This window comes from Trichoplusia ni, chromosome 1 (assembly GCF_003590095.1).
Source record: "Trichoplusia ni isolate ovarian cell line Hi5 chromosome 1, tn1, whole genome shotgun sequence".
In the NCBI taxonomy this organism is placed as follows: domain Eukaryota; kingdom Metazoa; phylum Arthropoda; class Insecta; order Lepidoptera; family Noctuidae; genus Trichoplusia; species Trichoplusia ni.
In genome coordinates this window covers 6,371,535-6,385,187 of record NC_039478.1, presented here as the reverse complement: position 1 = coordinate 6,385,187, position 13,653 = coordinate 6,371,535, and the positions used below count along the sequence as shown (strand labels likewise).

The following is a 13,653-nucleotide window of genomic DNA, read 5'->3' as shown; positions in this document are numbered from 1 at the left end:
TTGAGCGATGCAAGCCCATGGTATGCTTTAACAAAAATCTATGTAATTAACTTAATATCTGACTTCAAGTTTGCCGATGACTCAATAAACAAATGAAAGTCAAAACAATAAAACCAACAGGAGAATTAAAACAGACGTTAATGCAAAAACACATTAATAATGTAACTGACCTATCCAACAAAGCTCCAGACAGCTAAGTGGAATAAATTGAACTGAATTGGTTGACTCAAACACGATATAATATCTTGTAGTAAAGGTACGTTATAATCTGCATTATTTAACACTAGCTGTTGCCCGCGACTTCGTCTGCGTGGTTAGAAGATTTAAGTTATGATTTATACCTGCCCTATTTTTTCCACATTTTCCATTGTATCTTCGCTCCTATTAGTCGCAGCGTCATTTTATATAGAATAAAACCTTCCTCGATGAATGGTCTATTCAACACAAAAAAAAATTCAATTTGAACCAGCAGTTCCTGATATTAACGCGTTCAAACAAACAGCTTTTCAGCTTTATATATTAAAAAAAGTATAGAAGTATAGATATACGAACGGAATGCCAACGACCTTTAAAACAATCATCTGAGTTAATGACCAACCATAGAACACGGAATAGGTAGCACAACGTGACATGTTCTCATTCATATACAAATGTAACAAGCGCCCATTGAACGACGAACCCGCTTGGTACACATCGGGCATGTGGCGAGCGAGATCACGTGCGAAAGGCAATTTCGGACATTTGCTCCAACGAAATGTTTGTTTATTCAACCAGAATTTACACCTATCTTATCGGTTTAGTAATCCGTAGTAACTTCCATCAGAATCGAGTTTCGTTTGACACGAATTAATATCGAGATGGTGGATTGGAAACCGTCGTCTTGCCAATTTGTTTAGTGTTTTAACTCGATCGTCAGTTGTTCTACCGACGGTAACACTAGGATCGCCACTGGATGGTTATAGGATGTTGGTTTGGTTCCATTATTCCAAAAGTGTACCTATTTTGCTGAATTACTTTGTTTTATTTCAGTTATATACCAACCAATGCAGAGTCGAAGCGAGACCACAACCAAACTCGAATCGAAATAGAAAATAGAAGGAACCCGATTATTTGTAGGAGTAAGTCTGCAGTCATATTATCACAACATAAACCCAACTTCACGATTGCACAACAGGAGCGTTATATCGAACCAGTATGAACTAAATTGCTATAATTGAACAAAGGCAGGCTAACGATCGGAGTGTTCGATATCCACGATGCTCGGGCGACAAAATTGACAAAGGAATATACAATCGTTATTCGATTAAAAATAAAAAAGGGTAATATTCGAAATGACTTTGGGGCAGTGAAGCGAACTCGTTGCGTTCACAATTTTTGCTCGAGTGATATGAAAATAACCGAAATGCGCAGGTTTGTTTGAATATTACACCCGAAATCGTTTGTGGTCATGTTGCTTCTAATTTCTGAAGTCCAATTATAACTTCGTCGCTTAAAGAGCACGTGCCAATATAATTGTTTACTGGAATAGATTACCTTTACACGTGTATATTTTCTAAGAACTCGATTTCATTTTACATATTATTTTGTGATTAATGCCGAGTAACAATCGATAACAGGTTATTCATCTATATCAAGCACGAAACTTTTCCCTTAATCGTTTACTCCGATCTCAAAACCTTATATTTGTAAATTGAACAAACTTCAAAATAAACTCAACAGTCGATACTCCGCGTTTAAACAACTCAAAAGAAACTTTAGGCAACCAACAACATTCACGCTTCGGAAAATTCTCTGAGCTACGTTATAACACAACACAAACAAACGAAAACATGTGTAAATAAAGGCTGGAAATAAAACAAAAGTACAACGTAAACTTTCTTAAACATTGTCAACGCTAACGGACTAACAAGGATAAGTTAGAATGAAACTACGCCAGCTTATAATAGCCCGGTTTGCGTTACAACGAAACGCGTGATACGCTGAAGGACAGTGGAAATTGTGCGAAAGTACGGAATGGAGGCGAACAAAGGCAGGTATAACAAGGATGTGGAAATGTTTCCAGTGCATTGTATGAGAAACATATTTTTATTGTTTACACTGAATCGCGTGCAGTCTCGCAGCCTTGCCAGATGAAACCGTTTGTATTTGTTTAAGAGTGTACTCCTTAAATCATTTTAGATGGATTTTGCGCTTAAAAATAGATTTGCTTTAGTTTCTTGCTAGAGAAAGAAATCGCTAATGGATTGCTAGTTTATCATTAAAAATTAATAATGTTACTGTTACAAATACTATTATTTAACAGCTAACTTTTTGCCTGCAGTCTCTACGAAAAAGAAGACTCATACTGCTCCTTGATTTAAAAAAGCCTTCAAAACTCCCTAAACAATGTTTTCCAAAATTATATAAAATGTGAAACATTCAGTCCCATACATTATCCAGTAGATAATTTAGTAAAATATTCAAAGTTTCAAAATTAAATAACCGCTTTACCCAATAAATATAAGAACAAATCCAAAAGAAATTTGAACATTGCGCACGTGTTTCCCTTTAGAATGTTCATCACGTATAAAATCTAGCAAAACTGTATTTCTAACTTCTTTATTTCATAGAATTACTTTTCGGTAACCGTAGCCGTAAAAGCGATTAAGGGTTTGCTCAGACCAAGAAAAGACATTTAAAATATTTTTATGACAATCAATAATGAGTTCTATAGTTATAATTACAAAATTAAAATTTGCCTAAATGTGTTTATGCTTACATGGTCTCTTAAGCATGGAAGGATATTTTTACATGTTTGAATTTCAAAGCGCTCAAGCACTTTATTCAAACAGTCTTAAAGTTTATTTTAGAGTGCCATATTATATTCTACCTTATTGCTGACCTTGAATGTATTCTTTTATTATTTTTCCACAATAATTACCTAAAAGTATGTATAACTAATGAGTGTACATATGGTCAATGTTTGTGGACATGTTTACCTACAGGAACTTCAGGTGAAGGCAGGAACGTGAAAGAAAGTCAAGTAATTAGGAAGAGTGGTTTATAATACCTCTAAACACTTCTACTTTCTTTTTTAGGGTTCCGTATGCAAACGGAAAGAACGGAACCACATTACTAAAACTCCACTGACAGTACAAGTACTACAAGTTGTATCCTCTAACTCTCATCTATAGAGTTTTGCCGATATAATAACTAATAATAGAAATTAAAATGGACGTTAAGCTGGTATAGTCTTAAATGATGGGGGACTGTTATTTAGTGGAATCTCTATTTTACACCGATAATGTGTCGTTTTGTTTTTTTTTTTGTATAAGGCATAAGAGGCAGCAACGATTGAATACCTATACCGAACGGTGGAAGACTCCACGCTAGTCCAGGCTGATAAGATAATGATGATGACAATAATCAATTTCTTAAAGACTAAAAGTAGCTTCAGTTTGAAATAAGGCAATTTTCTTAGCTCAAACTTTATAATTAAATACTAACTCAGTTAAAACAAATACATAGATAGATACACCATCTACCAAATTTCCTAATGACTAATAAATTTTAATCCCCATTAATTTACCTCGAGAACTTAGAAGCGGAAGTCCTTTAGACACGCGTAAGCGACGAACAATTTCCATTCGAGCAACGAACCTCACGGATAAAGTAATAGCCCTTTTTTGCCCTAATCAAGTACTTAGCACTTTTGATAAGACACGCTCCGACAATATAAGGGCCACCGGATTTTTGAGTACTTTGAAAGAATATTCACAAAGTGATTGTACTGGATAGGTCCTTCATGATACTGAGCTAATATTAAAAGGGAATCTTTGTATTTTTTACACGTAGGCATTTTTCCAGCTTTAACAATAACGAGATAAGTATATGAGGGTGTACTGTACTTTGGTTCTTCGTAAAGTAATTATGATGCGAGATTGTTTTTTGTTTGTGACGTCGCTCGTCGCCGTGTCGTATGCGCGCTCGAAGCATGTATTACAGCTATCATTGTATACCGTTATAGCGTTAGTGTGATAGACAAGTTATTACGGCAAATCAACTTAACGCAATACTTCTTCTTGGAGATACATACGATGTGTTTAAACACGACAGTAGATAAATTACGAGTCTTATTAAAGAGTTAAAGAGGGAACTGAAGGTATACCATTTGTAAAACTTAATAGTCTAGCTATGACGGTTTAGGAGATACAGCCTGGTGGCAGCCGAACAGATAATGGTACCTCAATGACAGGGTTGATTTACCCTTCGTTTACATAAATACCTAAAACCTCAAATAACAGTATATTTAACACACAGACAAAAAAATATTTAATTTTGATCGGTGAATAGAAACTAGTTGACTAGTCCTTGTAAAGTTACGATTGTTTAGTCGATATGGTCATAATTTAACTAGAAAACTGCGATTCATTGAAGAAAATAAACAAAACAATTCCCAAAGTACAGTCATACAGTTTCAATGAAATATGCACTTTGAAACAAAACAAAATCTAGTTCAACTCGACGTTGTTTGTCAACATTATTTCCTAGAAGGTTTGTTTTGGTAAGTTATTTGTATATTTGTTGTATTTGAATTGGTACCTAACAAGTGTGTTGAACGAAATTATGTCATTTAAACAATCGTTAATAGAATAGTTGCGTTCGGTAGAGTTACAGATTTTGTACAGGCGGTAGATAACGATATTTGCATGATCAAAAAAAATATTAATTAATTAATTAAATATATTTATCAGGAGTTTATTGGTATTATAATATGTATGATATGGGTTTTGATTTATATATTTTGTGTCAATCTAAGCGCAATTTATGTAATGAGACTTCACAACTGATGAACATCTAATTTAAATACATATTATTATAGATAAATTACGTCGAGACCCAAATGATTCTACTCGTCGAACCCCAGCATAAATAAATAAATAAATAATAAATAAATGCGGACAACATCACATACATTGTTCTGAACCCAAAGTAAGTTGCTATAGCACTTGTCTTATGGAATTCAGATACAACGAAGGTACCACAAACACCCAGACCCGAGACAATGTAGAAATGTGAATTTTTACATTGACCCGGCCGGGGCCGGGGATCGAACCCGGGACCTCAGAGCTAGCGACACCTTGAAACCGGTGCGTGCGCCACTCGACCACGGAGGTCGTCAAATGCAGCATGGCAGTTAAGGCCTCCACAAGACCAATAGTCAAAACTGTCTTTTCGTTCTATTCTTCTCTTTACGGTGTAAACCGGGAAACAGCTTTGTAGACCTTATAACAATCTTAAATTATAAGATATTCCACTAAATATACATTTAATTTAATTTCAAAATTATAAGTTTTCAATCTCAATTAATCTTACGCTTTCATTAAATAAACAAAGTATGTTTTCCTACTTACATAATTATAATAATTTTGACAAAAGATCCGTCATCACGATCAACAACTAATACATCACATCTCTGTTATTACTTGTGACACGTGCTTAAATAAGCTCGTACCAGTTTCTAATTTAATAATATATTATCCGCGTCGCTTCATCATTTAAGCTTGTTTTTCAATTGAAATTGGTTCTAGCTACTTCATGTTTTATTAATTTAAGGTATAGCCGTATATAGACTAGATTTTAGGGTATGATAGAAGTCTTAAACATCGAAATTATTCATGTATGACGTGATGAATTTGATTTTAAAAACTTAAACTTAAGCAAATCTTGGTCTTTAAATCGAGATTAGCATACTTAGAAAGGTCAAGGAGTGTTGTTTTCAAAGGTGTGTTAAGCTATCTCTTATGCGGCGGGCTTTAAAAACACCAATACATATGAAAAAAATCTTGTAACTGAACATTTTGAGGACAACGCTTAGGCAAATATAACATGAAAAAACTCAAGTTAAAGAAGCGAAGAAACATTTAAAATCTTTTTGTTTATGTTATTGACGGTGTTGTACACCATAAACACGGTCAATCTTTAGTCAAACCGGGGACATAAACTAGTTTATGTTATAAAATATCAAAAACGCGAAAAAGCGTAGTTATTAATGCATTAACGTTAATTTGTGCAAACATGTCGACGAGCTAGGTTTCATCTCGGCAATTTTGCTAGTGTTGTCGTTTCCCTGTTTTGAATTTCACGTTAGTACAATGTTGTTACTGGAAATTGCGGTCAGAGCAAGCCTGTCGTTAGGAACTAATAACATTCCCGTTTATTCCAAATGTTTGCGAGCTGAACAATGTTTATTTTTCAGTAAACGTTAGGGTCGTTGTGCTTATGTTTAATTCTATGTCTGCATGGATTGCCATGTGGTTGAGGTCACCATGACAAATACAATATGCACAACGTGTCGCGGGTGTGATTTCCCAGCTTTTGTGTGATCCACGAATGCTTTTTCCGAGACGAGGCTGTCTTTGTGCAAGAGTATTGACTGTTTTTAAACCCTCAGTGACACAAGGCTTAAATTTAAGGAAATTAAGAGAGATGTTTAAAAATATCTCTTCTTTATTAAACTACCGATTTTATCTTATGTTTTAACAACACTGCAGTCAATGTGTTTGCTATGGGCCATTGTATAAACGAAACAGAGCTCTACAGTATAACTTTCCACTATAACTTTGCTGAGATTTTATATAACGAATAACATTTATTTTTCTTCTAACTCAGATATAAACTGACACATTTCGACAATACAGTGTAAGTTTATTTTAGCATCTTAAATCGCTTCAAGTGTCCCAATTTACGAAGCCATGATAAATATCTTTGCTTACCAGATGCGTTTGATAAACACGCGTCGGGAACTGAACCCACATGGAAATCAAAGGATTAAGCAAGCAATTACTACGCCGTAATTACCAAATTAAACAGTGATTTGGGCACCCATTTGGATATAAGCGTTTCACAGTGAGCTGTAATGAAACCCTTATACTGGGCTAGGGTTGTCTCGAGCGAACAAATTAAATAATTTAATTTCAGTCTAATTCTGGATTTAAATTTTGGATGTGTTACTCCTTTCCGTTTGAATATTCAGAACTGTTTTTCAAGAATTACGTATAATTTTTCTAAAACTGTTATTAATTAATTAATGTTTAACCGATACTACCAACTTTGTGAACTTTTTAAAATGTTACAAACAACATGTTATACACGACAACAAGAGTTTAGTCTAAAAAGGTAAAATATTCGATAATTTTTAAACTTCATTTTTTCGCATCCACATCCTAAAATATTCACCAACTAACAAAACTAAAACTGAAGGGAAACTCTAAACTATACACAAAAGGTATCGCAGGTCCCGAATAACCGTAATTGATGAGAGGCGCCCGCAGTCTCATGAAATTTAGATGAGGTCGTACCCGCACCTCTGCCGTGACAAATCGGGCACCCAGTCCAGCATCAGAGCTACAGTAAATCAATTTGCATATCGCACTATAGTCCAAGGGAAGGAGAAAGGCATGGAGAAAAGATACATGGAAATGAAAAACTAAAAAAGAGGTGGGTTTCAGGTAAGGTTCGGTGTTATTTGCTGTCTTGTTGAAGATTAAAGGCATTTTAAAAGAGGGAAATATTTTTATTTGAATGTTGTTTAAATTTCAATTAATTATGACCACGGTTAGTCTGACAAGAGTGATATGAAAGAGAAGAAGAAGAAATTTTAAAACTTAATTGGCTAACACAAGAAAAGTTAACGCAGCGTTCAAAAATTATGACATAATGATAAATTTCAATTTAAGTGTATTTACTACAGCCAGTTAAACAAAAAAAACTCAGAACTACTTAAATAATAAAAGTCACTTCCTAACGTGTTACTAAAATAATCATTTAAATCAAATCCGTCATCTACCTTATTCCCAATTTTATCTTCAACAAAATAGCCTTATAAATTCTTAATCTATTTATTTGCATCTTTGAGCGGCTTTCTCTGTAACGACCTTTGGGATTGACAGCTTAACGTAATTTGCATAGAATAAACCGATTGTCCATCTTTTGATTGACAGGCTTGACTGTTCGACTGACGGTATACAATACCAGTGTGAGCTTAACTGTTCATATATTGGATATTATAAGGCCATGAAGCTGTTTTTCATACTATGTTGAATATATTTGTTTTTTATAGAGAAGGTAAACAACGTGCGTCAGTAAGATAGCATAGATGTATAATGAAATTAAATAAAAAATTTGCTAACAGTTGGCCCTCTTTGCAGTTATGTACTTATGTGCATGCTTTGTATTTTCAAAATGCATGTAGCAATATGAGTTTAGTAATTATTGAAGTGAAAACTACTTTAGCGGCGTTGTATACTTTTTTGTAATGAGTATAAACTGTTAAACTCTCGTCCGGACAAGTGACCTGATCGAAAATTCATAAAAAGAAAACTTCTTTAGCACAATACTGCATCGATAGTGAAATCAATAAGTATTGTATTCTACCACATAAATAAAATAATTTAATAGTGATAATTAAAACAATTCGTGCAAAATTATTCCCTAACCATTCCAGAATATCAAAGATGTACAACGCTAAAATTCAAGTTTTCACTTCTGCCGGCACTCTCGGAGTGCAACCTGTATTTTTTTTTACTACATCCATACGGCTGGAGTCACGGGATAAAACAATTTCTAACATATCAGGTGACAACTAATGTCTATATGCTGTGCAGTGTAACCGTGACTCCCATACAACACAGTAGATGCGTGTCGTGCACGGAGCGTGCGACTATGATCTCTTTTTAGTAATGTTTTGCAACACAACATAAGACGTATTACAGTATTGTGTGCTGTGATATTTTTATACAAGTAGAGACAGTGCTAGCGGGCATCTCTCACGGTCTTATCGGACGGCGTTGAGCAGAAAAAGTTATGATAGTAATAGAAGACACGAAAACTGGGGTTTCTATAGAAGTATCTAGGTCTATATGATGCTCAAATATTGCAAAAGATTAGAAGAAAAATGGCAATTCATTTGAATAATGCAATGCCAAGGGAATATTAAATTATAACACTTTCGTGATGACTCCATGCGCCAAAAAATAGAAAATCGTGGAAGGATTTGGGGATATGCCTTTGCCCAGTGGTGGGACACAGTGGGCTAGAGAAAAAGACTTTCATTTTTCGAGCAAATTTTGTCACTTTTAATTGGCAATTTCAAAAATAAAACGAATCGTAACTTGCCTTCAGTTTAAAATCAAACCGGTGAAAACAGCAAAAACTACACAAATAACGTTACCCTCCATGAAAATCGAGTATCAATCAATCACTCCATTCAAAACGGGTCTCGCTCCTTTCGCTTAACTCTAAATCACTTTTTACAAGAAATAATAACGAAAGGTGACCCTTCCACTTCACTAAATTAATTACCATACACCATAGCTTCGGAAATTAGCAAATACACTGGAATTTAGAGTGTCTGGAAGACAGATGATAAAGGATGTGACATTGTTGACAGGGATCGAGAGATGTCAAACGCTGGTTTAAGATGCGTAATTCCATAGTACCTTCATCGTCAATGAATGAAACATTGACAGGTAGAAGCAAGCCCACGCTGTGTTATTGCCGGACAATTCAAATCAGTGTCACCGGCCTTAATTTTTCACTGCAATATATCTAGTAATAATCATCTCTCATCCAAACAGAGTCCTTAATTATGACCTGACGTGACGATGACGAAAATCAATACTTTTTGAAGGTCTATTGCTTTAACTCGTTACGACGTTACAAAGTGATTTCTAGTTTTTTTAGTATATTTTGTAAAAAATTGTTTGAAAACATCTGAACACTGGTAATGACAGAGGCAGCATCAATTTTGACTTATACATATACTTACTGCTATTATGAATGAACCTAATATAAGCCAAGATAATTACAATTAATGATATTAAAATTTAATGCGTTAGTTTCAAAATAAAACTACCATATCGTAAAACTTGTATCAGTGGAATAAATGTTCAGCAATCATACATATATAGCCACTGATCCACAAACATAAAACCCTTTAACTTTCACACTTACAATATTGATAAGATACTCCAGAATTTATTAAAGTTAATACTCTATAAAACAAAATAAACGATCCACATCTATATACTAATATATAAAGCTGAAGAGTTTGTTTGTTTGTTTGTTTGAACTCGCTAATCTCAGGCACTACTGGTTCAAATTGAGGAGCTCGTGGCTAAGCTATAACCGCATAAGTGAAACGCTCACAGGTTAAGCTATGCTTGACGCGGTTGGTCCGTAGATGGGTGACCATCTGTGTCATAGCGAGTTCCTCCGTGTATCGGAAGGCACGTTAAATTGGGTCCCGGCTGTTATTCCTACATCTTTGATAGTCGTTACAGGTAGTCAGAAGCTTGAAAAAGTCTGACAGCCAGTCTAACCAAGGGGTGTCGTGTTGCCCAGGTAACTGGGTTGAGGAGGTCAGATAAGCAGTCGCTCCTTGTAAAACACAGGTACTCAGCTGAAACCGGTTGGACTGGTAGCCGACCCCAACATAGTTGGGAAAAGGCTAGGCCAATGATGATACTGGTTCAAATTGAAAAAATATATTTATGTAGAATAGACCATTCATCGAGGAAGGTTTTAGGCTATAAACCATCACGCTGCGATAAATAGGAGCGAAGATACAATGGAAAATGTGGAAAAAATTGGGAAAAATATTCATTTTCGAGGGCTTTTGTTCAAAAATTCCTAACTTATATCTTCTAAACACGCGGACGAAGTCGGGGGCAACAGCTAGTACTCTATAAAACAAAATAAACGATCCACATTAACTATAAAATGTTTATGCTTTTTATATCGCGCATTTACTTTTGAGTTTATCCTTTAATGCATTTTGTCCACACAGTAAAACAGTAAGAATGAATGCATATTAAATTGAAGGGCCTTTAAATAGTCGATTTTTATAGTTTTTGCTATAAATGTAAATGTATAAAAACAGTGTTTTAAATTCATAATAATAACCAACTTCACACTATTAGTGCACGTCATTAAAACTTAAATATAGTATAATTCTTTTTAGTATTCGAGGAGTTATAAAAAAGTATGTTTGAGTATAGTTTATATTCGTTACTTGCATTTTTAAACATAAAAATTATTATAAAACAGCCTCTATAGCTTGCCATAACTATTATTGAATTGTATCTCAGTTTGATTAAAAGAAAACTAGATTTTTACATCACCACCATCAACGTGGATATTCGTTGCCAAAAAAAAGACACAATCGCAAATCCAAGCTATTCCCAAATAAAATTCCACCGAAATCGCTTCAGCAATTTAACAGTCAAATTGTAGCAAACAGACTCACTTTTGCATTCATAATAAAATAGCAGGACGGATTATGAGAAGGTACATTAGCATTCGACCGCAATGACCTATTTCAAATTGTATAAATAAAGCTAAGTATTCACACTTACCTCATTCAGTGAACTCAGATTGTCGGGCAAAATGTTAATTATTATGAAGCTTCGAATTCAATCTAAATATTTAATCCATTTTTCGCATTCATATTTCAAGCTCATTAGTGTTTTGGTCCCGTAAAATATAATTCATCTGAATCTAAATTTTCATTTTCAAATATATGTTTTTTAAATTTGGTCTAAGTTAGCTATAGTATTGAATATCTAGTATATTTATATTTTTCTTTATCAGATCATCTTCAAATAATTATAACATTGAGATCAATTGTTTTCAGACTACTAAATTGAAATGCCTACTTTAAATGTCACTTTGAAACATATATTAGAACTGCAACCGATAGTCAATTGTTTCACAATGTTCAATAGTTTTGTAATTCCTATTTCTACAGATGAGTTTCGAATCCATTTCTATAATACACCTGATAGTTAATTGTCTTACAAAGTACTGAATGGTTATTTAGTTGCTATTTCTAGGAATAAGTTTCGAATCTATCATTATATTATAATATTTACTATACTAATCTATATTTCTATACTAATATATAAAGCTGAAGGGTTTGTTTGTTTGATTGAACGCGCTAATCTCAGGAACTACTGGTTCAAATTGCCAATTCTTTTTGTGTTAACTAGACCATTCATCGACGAAGGTTTTAGGCTATAAACCATCACGCTGCGACTAAAAGAAGCGAAGATATAATGGAAAATGTGGAAAAAACGGGGAAAATGGTGCGCTGCGAAAACGGTTCAAGATCTTCTAAGCACGGGGACGCAGTCGCGGGCAACAGCTATACAAGATAAGCCAGAAGCACTTCATCTCTGTAGTACGGCAATCTATTGCAGGCCACTCGGTTGGGACATCTTGACCAAGTTAGACCCCAGCATTGATCCTCTAGTTTGTAAGGTACACTGTTGATAATAGATTATTTAGTACGTTAGATGGTGATCTGCAGATTGTATTATTAATAATATAATAGCATCTTTATTCGAACGAATAACACTCGTGCAATATTTTAGACTAAAACTAGCTTTGATTGACTTGAATTTAATGAATTAGATTAAATTGAATTCTTATTGAATTTAGGCTTTACAACTCGCAAATAACACATTTAACAACGCATAGCAGACAGACATAATTGAGATAAGTTTAAGAGTCGTTTATTAACTCTAAATAAGCACTCGATAACTAAAAAAATATCTTGAGTCATACTAAACGACTGTCTAACTCCGTAATAGGTTTAACGAGCGACTTAAAAACGTACACTGGGCAACGAACTGTTATAAAATCGATATTTTTGGAACCACTGAACATAATCTGCTCATTAACTCCAAGCAGTAGGTAATCCAATAATAAAGTAAGAAAATGGCGAATATTTAAACGCTTTTAAAAACAATTGCGAATATTTTTGTAAAATATTTTAATGTTTCAGACTGTAGAGTTCGTTGTCTTTGCAAGGTAATTTAAATTTATTACCCTTTTAAATAAAGCTTATTATTATTTACCACCTGCGCTTATAAAGAGCTTTTCAGGGTTCGTAAACCTTTGTATAAGTATGTTGCATTTAAACAGTCCGATTAACTTTCGTTTTTAAATATTATCTATTTATCTTCTTAAATGTTGTTGCTCTACGCGCATTGTAGAGTGCCATCTCCCTTCCTTATGCATGATGGCTACCCATTTTATTTAGCTATAGTTGGTTATCCAAGTGACGTCACACGTATAAAGGGAATTTAAGAAAGAGGAGACTTTTTATTTATACCCGACATTTGTAGTAATCAATAAAAGATATCCCACCAAAAACATTAAATGTAAAAAAATGCCAAGTCTCTCGATGCAGTCTTTCCATCGTAAAAAGTTTTGAGATCTCATAGAAGCCAAGTCCTATTCAAAATATTTTGTAGTTATAAATCAACATTTAGTAATTGTATCAATAGTTTTCTTTATATTATAATTATAGTGACTTGGCAATGAGCACAAGAAGAAACAAATAAAACGGCATATTTGTAGGAGTTGAAAGTTACACACACCGCATGCGTAAACATTAATATCACAAAATTAATTTTCTTTTGGTTTATCCGTGTCGTCCCAACCGAATTTCGGCAACGGCAGTCAGTCTTAGTGTACTCTCGATTCATTTACTTTCATAAAGCGATGGCCCGTAAGGTATTCTTAATTATTGTATTGGAGCATGTAGTCGGTAGTGACCATCATGATTCACACATAACAAATAATCTGATCACTGGTCTCGTCAGTAAC

General features: G+C 34.1%; 1 protein-coding gene across 1 annotated transcript in view; it reads right to left on the bottom strand.

Annotated features, from left to right (window-relative positions):
• The window catches only part of LOC113492131 (rap1 GTPase-activating protein 1), a 276,804-nt gene that overhangs the window by 249,685 nt on the left and 13,466 nt on the right, over positions 1-13,653 (bottom strand). The window lies entirely within an intron of this gene.